Raw genomic sequence first — 14090 nt, forward strand, 5'->3', positions numbered from 1 at the left:
GAATGTTGTGAGGGTTCCTGCCTCTACCACCTTTCAGGCAGTGAGTTCCAGATTCCAACCACCCTCTGGGTAAATTTTTTTTCCCTCAAATCCCCTCTAAACCTCCTGCCCCTTACCTTGAAACTATGCCCCCTGGTTATTGACCCCTCTACTAAGGGGAAAAGTTCCTTTCTATCTACCCTATCTATGCCCCTCATAATTTTGTACACCTCAATCGGGTCCCCCCCTCAGCCTTCTCTGCTCTAAGGAAAACAACCCCAGCCTGTCCAGTCTCTCTTCATAGCTGAAGCGCTCCAGCCAGGTAACATCCTGGTGAATCTCCTCTGCACCCTCTCTAATGCAATCACATCCATCCTATAGTGTGGCGACCAGAACTGCACACAGTATTCCAGCTGTGGCCTAACTAGCGTTTTCTACAGCTCCATCATAACCTCCCTGCTCTTGCCTTCATTAGCCGAGGCATAGAATATAAGTATCCCATATGCCTTTTTAACCACCTTATCTACCTGTCCTGCTGCCTTCAGGGATCTATGTACATGTGCACCAAGGTCCCTCTGATCCTCTGTCCTCCCTAGGATCCTACCATTCATTATGTATTCCCTTGCCTTGCAAGTCCTCCCAAAATGCATCACCTCACACTTTTCAGGGTTAAATTCCATTTGCCACTGTTCTGCCCATCTGAGCAACCCGTCTATATTGTCCTATAGCCTGAGACTTCCCTCCTCACTATTTACCACTCCACCAATTTTCGTGTCACCTGCGAACTTACTGATCATACCTCCTACATTCATATCTAAATCATTAATGTACACTACAAACAGCAAAGGACCCAGCACCGATCCTTGCGGTACACCACTGGACACAGGCTTCCAGTCACAAAAACAACCTTCAACCATCACCCTCTGCCTCCTGCTACTAAGCCAATTTTGGATCCAATGTGCCAAATTGCCCTGGATCCCATGGGCTCTTACCTTCTTGACCAGTCTCCCATGCGGGACTTTGTCAAAAGCCTTACTGAAGTCCATGTAGACTACATCAACTGCACTACCCTCATCCACACACCTAGTCACCCCTCGAAAAATTCAATCAAATTGGTCAGACATGATCTCCCCCTGACAAAGCTATGCTGACTATCCTTGCCTCTCCAAGTGGAGACTAATTCTGTCCCTCAGAATTTTTTCCAATAATTTCCCTACCACTGATGTTAGGCTCACTAGCCTGTAATTCCCTGGTTTATCCCTACTACCCTTCTTGAATAATGGTACTACGTTAGCTGTCCTTCAGTCCTCTGGCACCTCCCCTGTGGCCAGAGAGGTTCTGAAAATTTGTGTCAGAGCCTGTGCAATCTCCTCCCTTGCCTCACACAGCAGCCTGGGATACATCTCGTCTGGGCTTGGGGATTTATCCATTTTTTAACAATACAGTCTGTGTTTTTACTTAGTCCATATCACACTAATATTAAATTAACACAATTGATGTAATTCATTTCACCAGTGCAGTGTAAAAATATTAAATATTTCAGAAACTGACTGTCCAAAAAATCCCCTAGCTGACTAGGGCTGCAGTACAGTGGTATAATCAGGTATATGATGAAAGTACAGTGAAATCATCAACAAAAACATGGATCGGGCTGAATGAGGAGTGAAGGAGCTCAATGAAGTGAAGATAGAATAGAGTGGGAGAGAGAAGAGAGCCTGAGAAACTACTGAGTTAATAGGGAAAGAGTAAGAGAAAGAGTTGTCAACTGGAGCACAGATGGAGCAAATGAAGAAGAAATTATATTATCAAAAACATATCTTTGGTGGGAGGTCATATGAGAGTAACTTATTTAGAAATGCATGGCTGGGCTTTGGCGATGTCCAAGGCAATTGACAATGACTCACCAAAGTGTTCAAAAGCAAGGTTCCAGAGATGCACAACATAGGATTACAGCGCAAACAGGCCATTCAACCCAACCAGTCCATGATGGCGTTTATGCTCCACTCGAGCCTCCTCTCGTCTTTCCTCATCTAAATCTATCAGCATAACCCTTTATTCCCCTCTCCCTCATATGCTTGTCTAGCTTCCCCTTAAATGCATCTATACTTTTTGCTTCAACCACTCCCTGTGGTAGCGAGTTCCACATTCTCACCACTCTTTGGGTAAAGAAGTTTCTTCTGAATTCCCTGGATTTCTTGGTGACTATTTTATATTGATGGCCTCTAGATATGCTCTTCCCCACAAGTGGAAACATTCTCTCTGTATCCACTCTACCAAAACCTTTCATAATTTTAAAAACCTCTATTAGGTCACCCCTCAGCCTTTTTTCAAGAGAAAAGAAACCCAGCATGTTCATCGGTAGTGGGGAAAATGCTAGAGTCCATTATAAAAGATGTAATAGCAGAGCACTTGGAAAACAGTGACAGGATCGGAAAAAGTCAACATGGATTTACAAAAGGTAAATCGTGCTTGACTAATCTACTGGAATTTTTTTGAGGATGTAACTGGTAGAATAGATAAAGGAGAACCAGTGGATGTGGAGTATTTGGACTTTCAGAAGGCTTTCGATAAGGTCCCGCATAAGAGATTAGCGTGCAAAGTTAAGGCACATGGGATTAGGGGTAAGGTTCTGACTTGGATAGAGAACTGGTTGGCAGACATGAAGCAAAGAGTTGGAACAAACGGGTCTTTTTCCGAGTGGCAGGCAGTGACTAGTGGGGTACCGCAGGGATCGGTGCTGGGACCCCAGCTATTCACAATATATATTAATGATCTAGACGAGGGAAGTGGATGTAATATCTCCAAGTTTGCAGATGACACAAAGCTGGGTTGCCGTGTGTGCTGTGAGGAGGATGCAGAGAAACTCCAGTATGATTTGGACAGGTTGGGTGATTGGACACATGCATGGCAGATGCAGTATAATGTGGATAAATGCGAAGTTATCCACTTTGGTGGCAAAAACAGGAAGACAGATTAATTTCTGAACGGCAATAGATTGGGAGAAGGGGAAGTGCAACGAGACCTGGGTGTCCTTGTGCACCAGTCGCTGAAGGTAAGCATGCAGGTGCAGCAGGCGGTTAAGAAGGCAAATGGTATGTTGGCCTTCATAGCGAGAGGATTCGAGTACAGCAGCAAGGATGTCTTGCTGCAGTTGTACAGGGTCTTAGTGAGACCACACCTTGAGTATTGTGTGCAGTTTTGGTCACCTTATCGGAGGAAGGATGTTCGTGCCATGGAGGGAGTGCAGCGAAGATTCACCAGACTGATACCTGGGATGGCAGGAATGATGTATGAGGAGAGATTGGGTCGATTAGGCTGATATTCGCTAGAGTTTAGAAGAATAAGAGGGGATAAAAACATAGAAACATAGAAGATAGGAGCAGGAATAGGCCATTTGGCCCCTCGAGCCTGCTCCGGCATTCAATGAGATCATGGCAGATCATCCAAATTCAGTACCCTGTCCCTGCCTTCTCCCCATATCCCTTGATCCCTTTAGCCTTAAGAAATATATCTAACTCCTTCTTGAATATATTTAATGAATTGGCCTCCACTGCCTTCTGTGGTAGAGAATTCCACAGGTTCACCACTCTCGAGGTAAAGAAATTCCTCCTCATCTCTGTCCTAAATGGCTTACCCCTTATCCTTAGACTGTGACCCCTGGTTCTGGACTCCCCGACCACCGGGAACATCCTTCCTGCATCTAGTTTGTCCAGTCCTGTCAGAATGTTATAAGTTTCAATGAGATCCCCTCTCATTCTTCTAAACTCCAGCGAGTACAAGCCCAATTGACCCAATCTCTCCTCATACATCATTCCTGCCATCCCAGGTAACAGCCTGATGAATCTTTGCTGCACTCCTTCCATGGCAAGAACATCCTTCCTCAGATAAGGCGACCAAAACTGCACACAATACTCAAGGTATGGTCTCACCAAGGCCCTGTACAACTGCAGCAAGACATCCTCGTTCCTGTACTTGAACCCTCTCGCTACGAAGGCCAACATACCATTTGCCTTCTTAACCGCCTGCTGCACCTGCATGCTTACCTTCAGCGACTGGTGCACAAGGGCACCCAGGTCTCGTTGCACTTCCCCTTCTCCCAATCTATTGCCGTTCAGATAATAACCTGCCTTCCTGTTTTTGCCACCAAAGTGGATAGCCTTGCATTTATCCACATTATCCTGCATCTGCCATGCTTCTGCCCAATCACCCAACCTGTCCAAATCATACTGGAGTTTCTCAGCATCCTCCTCACAGCACACACGGCGACCCAGCTTTGCGTCGTCTGCAAACTTGGAGATATTACATCTAGTTCCCTCGTCTAGATCATTTATATATATTGTGAATAGCTGGGGTCCTAGGACCGATCCCTGCGGTACCCCACTAGTCACTGCCTGCCACTCGGAAAAAGAGCCATTTATTCCAACTCTTTGCTTCCTGTCTGCCAACCAGTTCTCTATCCAATTCAATGCCTTGCCCCCAATCCCATGTGCCTTAACTTTACATGCTAATCTCTTATGCGGGACCTTATCGAAAGCCTTCTGAAAATCCAAATACACCACATCCACTGGTTCTCCCTTATCTATTCTACCAGTTACACCCTCAAAAAATTCCAGTAGATTAGTCAAGCACAATTTACCTGTTGTAAATCCATGTTGGCTTTGTCCGATCCTGTCACTGTTTTCCAAGTGCTCTGCTATTACATCTTTTATAATGGACTCTAGCATTTTCCCCACTACCGATGTCAGGCTTACTGGTCTATAATTCCTTGTTTTCTCTCTACCACCTTTTTTGAATAGTGGGGTAACATTAGCTACCCTCCAATCCATGGGAACTGTTCCAGAGTCTATCAAATTAGGGAAGATGACCTGCAATGCATCTACTATTTCTAGGGCCACTTCCTTAAGTACCCTAGGATGTAGATTATCAGGCCCTGGGGATTTATCGGCCTTCGATCCCATCAATTTCCCTAACACCATTTCCCTACAAATACTGATTTCTTTCAGTTCCTCCCTCTCATTAGATCCTATGTTCCCCGACATCTCTGGGAAGTTATTTGTGTTCTCCTTTGTGAAGACAGAACCAAAGTATGTATTTAATTGGTCTGCCTTCTGAAAGTCCAAATACACCACATCCACTGGTTCTCCCTTATCTATTCTACCAGTTACATCCTCAAAAAATTCCAGTAGATTAGTCAAGCACGATTTACCTTTTGTAAATCCATGTTGACTTTGCCCGATCCTGTCACTGTTTTCCAAGTGCTCTGCTCCCCATTATTAATTCCCCTAGTTCTGACTGCAAGGGACCTACGCTTGACTTCCCCAATTTTTTTCTCTTCACATATGTGTAAAAGCTTTTACAGTCAGTTTTTATGTTCCCTGCAAGCTTACTCTCATAATCTAATTTCCCCCTCTTAATTAATCCCTTTGCCCTCCTTTGCTGACTCCTAAACTGCTCCCAATCCTCAGGTTTACTGCTTTTTCTGGCCAATTTATATGTCGTCTCCTTGGATCTTATGCTATCCCTAATTTCCCTCGTTAGCCACGGTTGAGTCACCTTTTTTGTTTTATTTTTATGCCAAACAGGGATGAACAAATTCTGTAGTTCATCCATGCGATCTTTGAATGTTTGCCATTGCCTATCCACCGTCAACCCTTTGAGTAACATTCCCCAATCAATCCTACCCAACTCGTGCCTCATACCATCGTAGTTTCCTTTATTTAAATTCAGGACCCTAGTCTTTGAGTCAACTACTTCACTCTCCATCTTAATGAAGAATTCGATCATATTATGATTGCTCCGACCCAAGGGTCCTTGCACAACAAGATTGCTAATTAATCCTTTCTCATTACATAATACCCAGACTAAGATGGCCTGATCTCTAGTTGGTTCCTCAACATATTGGTCCAGGAAACCATCCCGTATACACTCTCGGAATTCCTCCTCCACAGTATTGTTACTAATTTGGTTAGCCCAATTTATATGTAGATTAAAGTCACCCATGTTAACTGCTGTGCCCTTATTGCACGCATCTCTAATTTCCCGTTTAGTGCCATCCCCAACCTCCGCATTACTGTTTTGGAGGTCTGTATACCACTCCCACTAACATTATCTGCCCCTTGGTATTTCTCAGTTCTACCCATACAGATTCCACATCATCAGAGCTAATATCCTTCCTTTCAATTGTGTTAATCCTCTCTTTAACCAGCAATGCTACCCCACCTCCTTTTCCTTTTTGCCTATCTTTCCTGAATATTGAATACCCCTGGATGTTGAGTTCCCAGCCTTGGTCACCCTGGAGCCATGTTTCCGTAATCCCAATCATATCATATCCGTTTACCTCTATTTGCGCAGCGAATTCATCCACCTTATTACGAATGCTCCTCGCATTAAGACACAAGGGCCTAGAAATTCAGTATAGCCACTTTTGTGGCGGTAAAGTCGGGCGGCCGCTAAAGTTTGCGCCCGCCGGAAAGTGGAGGCCACTTCGCCGATATTCAGTAGCTTTGGCCAAGGAGTTTGCTCGAGCGCTAAAACTGGCGTTGCACGGCTATCTTTAGGCGCTAAGCCGGCGGTGCAGACTGATACCGCCGAGGCCGGGCGCAGCGCAGGTGCGGTCATGTTTTGATTGACAACAGACACCCTGGCGCCGGCCAGCTCTTAAAGGGGGAAGGGTCGACTTGGTCTGCTGCCACGCCCTGGATACTGCAGCCCTCCAGCTAGGCCTAAACACTGCTGCTGGAGAGAAACAGCGCCAGGAAGGATGCAGAGGGCCCGTGAGCGAGCGCAGCGCTTCTCTGCCCATGATTTAAAGGTGCTGGTTAGGGCTTTGGAGAAGAGAAGCCATATCTTGTTCCCGGACAGTGGCAAGAAGCCTCCCAAGAGGGTGTACAGGAGAGCCTGGAGGGATATCGCCCAGAGGGTCACAGCCACCTGCGATGTCCCCAGGACTGGTGTCCAATGCCGGAAAAAGTTTAACGACCTCACTCGGATTGTCAGGGTGAGTACCCTTTCCAGTGTCCTCCTCATCCTTGCATGTGCACCTCACATTATGGGCAAAGGGACCTCAAAGGCCTAATGGCCAGCCCTCATCCAGCAGCTATGGCACTGGCATGAACATCAATTGCACTTTCTGCACTTTACACACTGGCCAAGCTATTCGACCATGGGAGGCAGTGCACACAACAACAGGGCACCACACTGGCCAAGCTATTCGACCATGGGAGGCAGTGCACACAACAACAGGGCACCACACTGTACTTAGAGGCCGTCCTTTCTCTTGCAGGCCAAGCTGGCCCAGAATCTGAAGAGCCGGACTGTCACCAGGGGAGGCCGTGCCCAGTTCCAGCAGCTCAGTGACCTGGAGGAGCGCGTGGGTCGACTCATGGGTGCCCGGGTGATTGGCCCCGTTGCAATTGGAGATGCCGACCTTGTGCTGGGCCCCAATGGTAAGGACATGACCGTTTGGACCTCTCTCGTTCCCCTTGCGCTTCAGATCTACATCCTTTGCCACTGTCCGACCAATGCGCAGAATGCCACCACTCATGCCTCCCTCGCTGACGCCCTGTCCTCACTCTAAAGCTACTCTTGTGCCTTCCTGCTTTCAGCTGGTGAGGAGGAGGTCCCTGAAGCTGCGAGTGTCAGTCCCTCGGAAGAGGAGGACGAGGAGGAGCAAGAGGAAGGCGGCACATCGGGGGAACCCTCATCCGCGCCAGGGGATGGCAATGGAGGGGACACGTCTTCCCTGGAGGAGAGCCAGGGGGAAGTGTTGCAGGGGGGTGTAGCTCCTGTGCCCAGTGGCGTCCAGCCACGCGGGAAGGGTCGGGCAGCACGGCTGCCTTCTCCCCAGAGGGGGGAAGTGTTGCAGGGGAGTGTAGCTCCTGGGCCCAGTGGCGTCCAGCCACGCGGGAAGGGTCGGGCAGCACGGCTGCCTTCTCCCCAGAGGGGGGAAGTGTTGCAGGGGAGTGTAGTTGCTGGGCCCAGTGGCGTCCAGCCACGCGGGAAGGGTTGGCCAGCTCGGCGGCCTCCTCCCCAGAGGGAGAGTCCGGCCTCCAGTCCGGAGACGGTCCTCGCCCAGGAGGTGCGCCTCCTTGATCAAATGTCCACGGACTCGGATCGTCGGCACACCGAGTTCATGGGGGTTGTGGCACGGTTGCCTGAGGCCATCAAGTCCCTGGCTGATAGTGTGTCCGATTTCGGGGCCTCACAGGCCAGGGGTTTCGAACAACTCGCGGCAGCACAGGCCAGGGGTCTTGAACAATTCGGGGCATCACAGGACGCGAGTTGGGCTGAATTCGGGGCATCACAGGACGCGAGTCGGGCCGAATTGAGGGCAGCACAGGTCGCGAGTCGGGACGAATTCAGGGCAGCACAGGACGCGAGTCGGGACGAATTCAGGGCAGCACAGGCAGTGAGTGGACAGTTGATCAGTGGTGCCGTGCAGTCACTGGCTGGTCTGATGCGGGCACAGACCAGGGCAGTACGGGCACTCACTGCTGCCACACTCGCTGTGTCAGGCAGGCATCGCCAGGGCACCCGCCGCGCTGCAGCAGCACAGCGGTCTGGCCTTCACCAGATTGCTGCGCTTGCTGCAGTGCCAGCCCGTCCGAGTGCCAGTGTCTCAGGCGAGCAGCGAGCGCCTGGCATCAGCCAGCTTGCCCCCATTGCTGCAGCCGCCACTGCCACTCCCCCAGCGAAGCTGCGACGAGCTGCTGGAGGGTCTGATGCTGCCCAGCCACAGCTGCAGCAGTCAGCAGCCGGCCCCTCGAGGGCCAGAGCTCGTCTAGGCCGACCCCCAAGGGCATCTGCCGTCACGCAATGTGCCCCTCAGGAGCCTTCCCCCAGCCTTGCAGCACCCACAGGGCCCAGGATGAGGCGGAGCAGCAGGTCGGCCAGGGGCCGGAAAAGCCTGGACAAGGACTCACCCTCTCGGCACACAAAGTAGAGTGTGTTGGCAAATGTTTTTTTATATGGGGGTGGTTGTCTTGTCTATGGGGGGGGTTCTTTTGGTAAGGCCAATGATGAAGGCCATTTGGATGGACAAGTTTTGTTATTCCTCCCCAGGTTGTGGGAGTGAGATATGTATTTGAGTGTTTTTTGGGGGTGTTGTCTGTTTTTCGGTTTCATGTGGGAAGGGCCCTGAGTTTGTTCAATAAAGCTTTTTCTTTATTCAGCTTGTCCATGTGTGATGTTTCAAGTGGTTGTTGCGTTAACCGGCTGAGGGCTTGCGGAGCGGCTGCATTCATGTGCGTTCATTGCCGCAAGCCATTCCCTGACAGGGGGCCTAGAAGTGTCGTTCAATAAGCCGCCGACGGACGGCCCTTGGACCTTGTGGCTCCCTCCTGGGCTGGTACTCCTCCTCCTCCTCCTCCTCCTCATGGTCCTCCTGCTCGTCCTCCTGAGGTGGTGGTCCAACGTGAGGTGGCAGTGCCTGAGTCCTGCAGATAGCCAGGTTGTGCAGCATGCAGCAAACGACGATGAACTGGGAGACTCTATCCGGCGAATACTGCAGAGATCCGCCGGAGCGATCCAGGCAGCAGAACCGTTGCTTGAGGACGCCAATCGTTTGCTCTATGATGTTCCTTGTGGCTTGATGGCTTTCGTTGTATGCCTCCTCAGCAGGGGTCCTGGGCGCACGGAGTGGGGTCATGAGCCATGTACACAAAGGATAGCCTTTGTCCCCGATAAGCCATCCTCTTGGGGGAGGCTGTGCCTGGAACATGCCTGGCGCAGGATAAATGCATCGTGGCTGCTGCCTGGAAAGCGGGCATTGACAGCTAGGATGCGCTGCCTGTGGTCACACACCAGCTGTACATTGAGGGAATGGTAGCCCTTCCGGTTGCGGTAATCCTCGGCATTGTCGATAGGTGCCCGCAAAGCCACATGCGTGCAGTCAATGGCGCCCTGCACCATGGGGAAGTCGGCGATCCTCGCAAATCCGACTGCACGCTGCTCCTGCCTCTCTAGGGTCATGGGGAAGGAGATGAATTGGTGTCTCCTTGTGAAAAGGGCATCGGTGACCTGCCGGATGCAGCGATGCACGGCAAACTGGGAGCTGTTAGCTATGTCCCCAGCAGCGGCTTGGAAGGAGCCGCTTGCATAAAAGTTCAGAGCCACCGTGACCTTCACTTCCACCGACAGAGACGTCCTGCACATCAGCTGTGGACGCAGATCTCTGTGAAGCAGCTGGCAGATCTCTGCAACCACCTCCCTTCTGAAGCGCAGCCTCTTAACACACTGCGCGGCAGTCATGGTGAGATAGGACACCTGCTGGCGGTATTCCCTGAGTGGGTAAGGCCTACGTTGCTGACGCCTGATGCCCCCTCTGCGTCTAGGCATGGCTGCCCCTCTCACACAGCGTCTGCGAGCCCTTCGCACATAATGCTGGAACTGAGGGTTGGAACCCCATGCAGCCCCCATAATATACTTGCAAACAGTGAAATCACAATGAGTCAAATTTCCAATCTCTGGCCAGAAGCCAAAAATACCTCTCCTATGTTGGGCCAAATCAGTAAGGTGTCTTCCTTGGTCTCTGTCCAGAAATCCGTTGCACTAAAGTCATTGCAGCAAAATGGCTGGCCTTTATAGTTCAGTCTAAGTGCCCTTTAATTAGCGCTCCCCGAGGCCCACAGGGCCTCTGCTGCGTTCCACTTCACAGTTCTTAACACCGCCACGCCCACATTGGGCGGGCGCGACTGAAGTTCCGGTTTGGGGCGCACAAAGGGCGTTGCACGACGAAATGACGTCATAAGTTGCGCGCGCAGCTGAGCGCGCGCAAACACTTTGCGCCGGCGCTAAATGTCTACTGAAGTTGGGCGTAGGCGCAAATCGTTCTGCGCCCGGCCGCTAAGTGCCTAGCGCTCGAGATCTACTCCTCCTAAGGTGCTAACGGCTGGCGAACGCAACTGAATTTCTAGGCCAAGGTCTTCAGGCTTGTTTTTTTAACACTCTTACACCTTTTAGAATTATTATTTGCTGTGGCCATGTTTGATTTATACCCTTGATTTCTCTGACTGCCACCTTTTGTTTTTCTCCTTCCTGTCTTTTGCTTCTATCCTTGTTTCCCTTTCCTCTGTCTCCCTGCTAATGTTCCCAACCCCCTGCCATTTTAATTTAAACCCTCCCCCAGAGCACTAGCAAACACTCCCCCTAGAACATCGGTCCCGGTCCTGCCCAGGTGCAAACCGTCCAGTTTGTACTGGTCCCACCTCCCCCAGAGCCGGTTCCAATGTCCCAGGAATTTGAATCCCTCCCTTTGCACCATTCCTCTAGCCACGTATTCATCTGAAATTTCCTTCTATTTCTACTCTGACTAGCACGTGGCACTGGTAGCAATCCTGAGATTACTACCTTTGAGGTCCTATTTTTTAATTTACCTCCTAACTCCCTATATTCCGCTTTTAGGACCTCATCCCATTTTTTACCTATATCGTTGGTACTTATATGCACCACTACAACTGGCTGTTCACCTTCCCCTTCCAAAATGTTCTGCAGCCGTTCTGAGACATCCTTGACCCTTGCACCAGGGAGGCAACATACCATCCTGGAGTCACGTTTGCGGCTGCTGAAATGCCTATCTATTCCTCATTGAAACGTATAAAATTCTAACAGGACTAGACAGACTAGATGCAGGAAGGATGTTCCCGATGGCGTGGGAGTCCAGAACCAGGGGTCACAGTCTAAGGATAAGGGGTAAGCCATTTAGGACAGAGATGAGGAGGAAGTTCTTCACCCAGAGAGTGGTGAACCTGTGGAATTCTCTACCACAGAAGGCAGTTGAGGCCAATTCATTAAATATATTCAAGAAGGAGTTGGATATATTTCTTACAGCTAAAGGGATCAAGGGGTATGGGGAGAAAGCAGAGACAGGGTACTGAATTTGGATGATCAGCCATGATCTCATTAAGTAGCGGAGTAGGCTCGAGGGGCCGAATGGCTTACTCCTGCTCCTATCTTCTATGTTTCAACCTTTCCTGATATGTATACCCTCGCATTTCTGGTATCATCCTTGTAAATCTTCTCTGGTCCCTCTCCGGTGCCTCTATATCCTTTTTATAATATGGCGACCAGAACTGTACGCAATACTCTAAGCATGGTCTCACCAAGGTTCGATACAAGTTTAGCATAACTTCCCTACTTTTCAATTCTATACCTCTAGAAATAAACCCTAGTGCTTGGTTTGCTTTTTTATGGCCTTACTAACCTGTGTCGCAACTTTTAGTGATTTGTGTATTTATACTCTGAGATCCCTTTGCTCCTCTACCCCACCTAGACTCACACCCTCCAAGTAATAGGTGACCTCCCTATTCTTCCTACCAAAATGTAATACCTCACATTTATCTGTGTTAAACTTCATTTGCCAATTATCTGCCCATTCTGCAAGTTTATTAATGTCCTCCTGTAATTTGTTGCAGTCCTCCTCACTATTGACTATCCCCCCAATTTGGTGTAATCCGCAAATTTAGAAATTGTGTTTTTGATTCCAAAGTCTAAATTGTTAATATAAATTGTGAACAGCAGTGGTCCCAGCACTGATCCTTGTGGAACACCACTACCCACCTTCTGCCACTGTGAATAGCTACCTTTTCCCCCTACTCTCTGCTTTCTGTCTTGAAGCCAGCTAGGCATCCATTCTGCTACTCGTCCCGAGTCTGCATTCTCTGACCTTGTTCATCAGTCTATCATGGGGTACCTTATCGAAGGCCTTTAGAAAATCTAGATAAATTACAGCTACTGCATTACCATTGTCTACTCTCTCTGTTACCTCTTCAAAAAATTCAATGAGGTTGGTCAAGCAAGACTTTCCCTTTTGAAATTCATGCTGACTATTCATTACTATGTTTTTGGTTTCTAGATGTTCTTCTATTTTCTCCTTTGGTAGGGATTCTATTATTCTTTCTACCACCGATATTAAGCTGACTGGTCTATAATTCCCTGGACATGTTCTATCCCCCTTAAGTATCGGTATTATGTTGGCTATCCGGCAGTCCTCTGGCACTACACCTTTTTCTAACGAATTATTAAATATGTGTAGTAATGCCTCTGCTATCTCGTCCCTAGATTCTTTTAAAATGCATGGATGCAATCCATCCGGACCAGGGGTTTTATCCTCTTTGAGTTTGATTAGTTTATTTAATATATCCCCTCTTTTTATTTTAAATGCACTTATCTCATTACTAATCTGATCATCCAATGTCATGTCCATCTGTTCTATCTCCTTGATAAATACTGAAGCAAAGTAATAATTTAATATTTCTGCTATCTCTCTATTGTTACCTATGGTATTGTCATGTCTACCCCTTAATGGCCCTATTCCCATCCCAACCTTTTTTTGATTGATGTGCCTGTAAAATATTTTACTATTTTGTTTTATGTTCCTTGATAATTTAATTTAATTGTTCCTCTTTACCTTCCTAATTGTTTTCTGACTTCTCTCCTAATCTCTTCATATTCTCCCTTATCATGCACTCCCCTGCTGTTTATGTACTTAATGTATGCCTCTTTCCTTACCCTCAATTGTTCCCTTATAGCTTTATTCATCCATGGAGTCTCATTAGTGTTTAGTTTGTTCTTTCCTTTTAGTGAAATATATTGTTCCTGCACTCTGTTGAACACCATTTTAAATGTTTCCCATTGCTGTTCTACATCGTTGTTTGCCAATATTGTTGCCCATTTTATTTCCCCAAGTTTTATTCTCAGCCCCTCAAAATCCACTTTTCTCCAATCTATTACCCTGGTTTTCGTCAGACTTATGTCTTTCTCAATTATCATCTTAAAGCGTATTATATTACGGTCACTATTGCCTAGATATTCCCCTGCTTTTACTTCTCTTATCTGCTCTGGTTCATTCCCATTACTAGATCCAATAGCTAATCCTCCCTTGTTGGGCTTTTTTACATATTGGGTTAGAAAGGAGTCCTGTACACATTGTAGGAACTCAATTCCCTTATCCCCTTTACCTATCTCTTCTGTCCAATTCATATCGGGGTAGTTGAAATCCCCCATTATTATTATTCTGTTTTTTACTCATTGCCCTAATTTGTCTGCATATTTCTTCCTCCACCTCCCTTCCACTATTAGGTGGTCTGTAGACTACACCTATTTGTGTGATTGAT

Source organism: Somniosus microcephalus, chromosome 3 (assembly GCF_052327205.1).
Source record: "Somniosus microcephalus isolate GS21.2 chromosome 3, FLI_Smic_1.0, whole genome shotgun sequence".
In the NCBI taxonomy this organism is placed as follows: domain Eukaryota; kingdom Metazoa; phylum Chordata; class Chondrichthyes; order Squaliformes; family Somniosidae; genus Somniosus; species Somniosus microcephalus.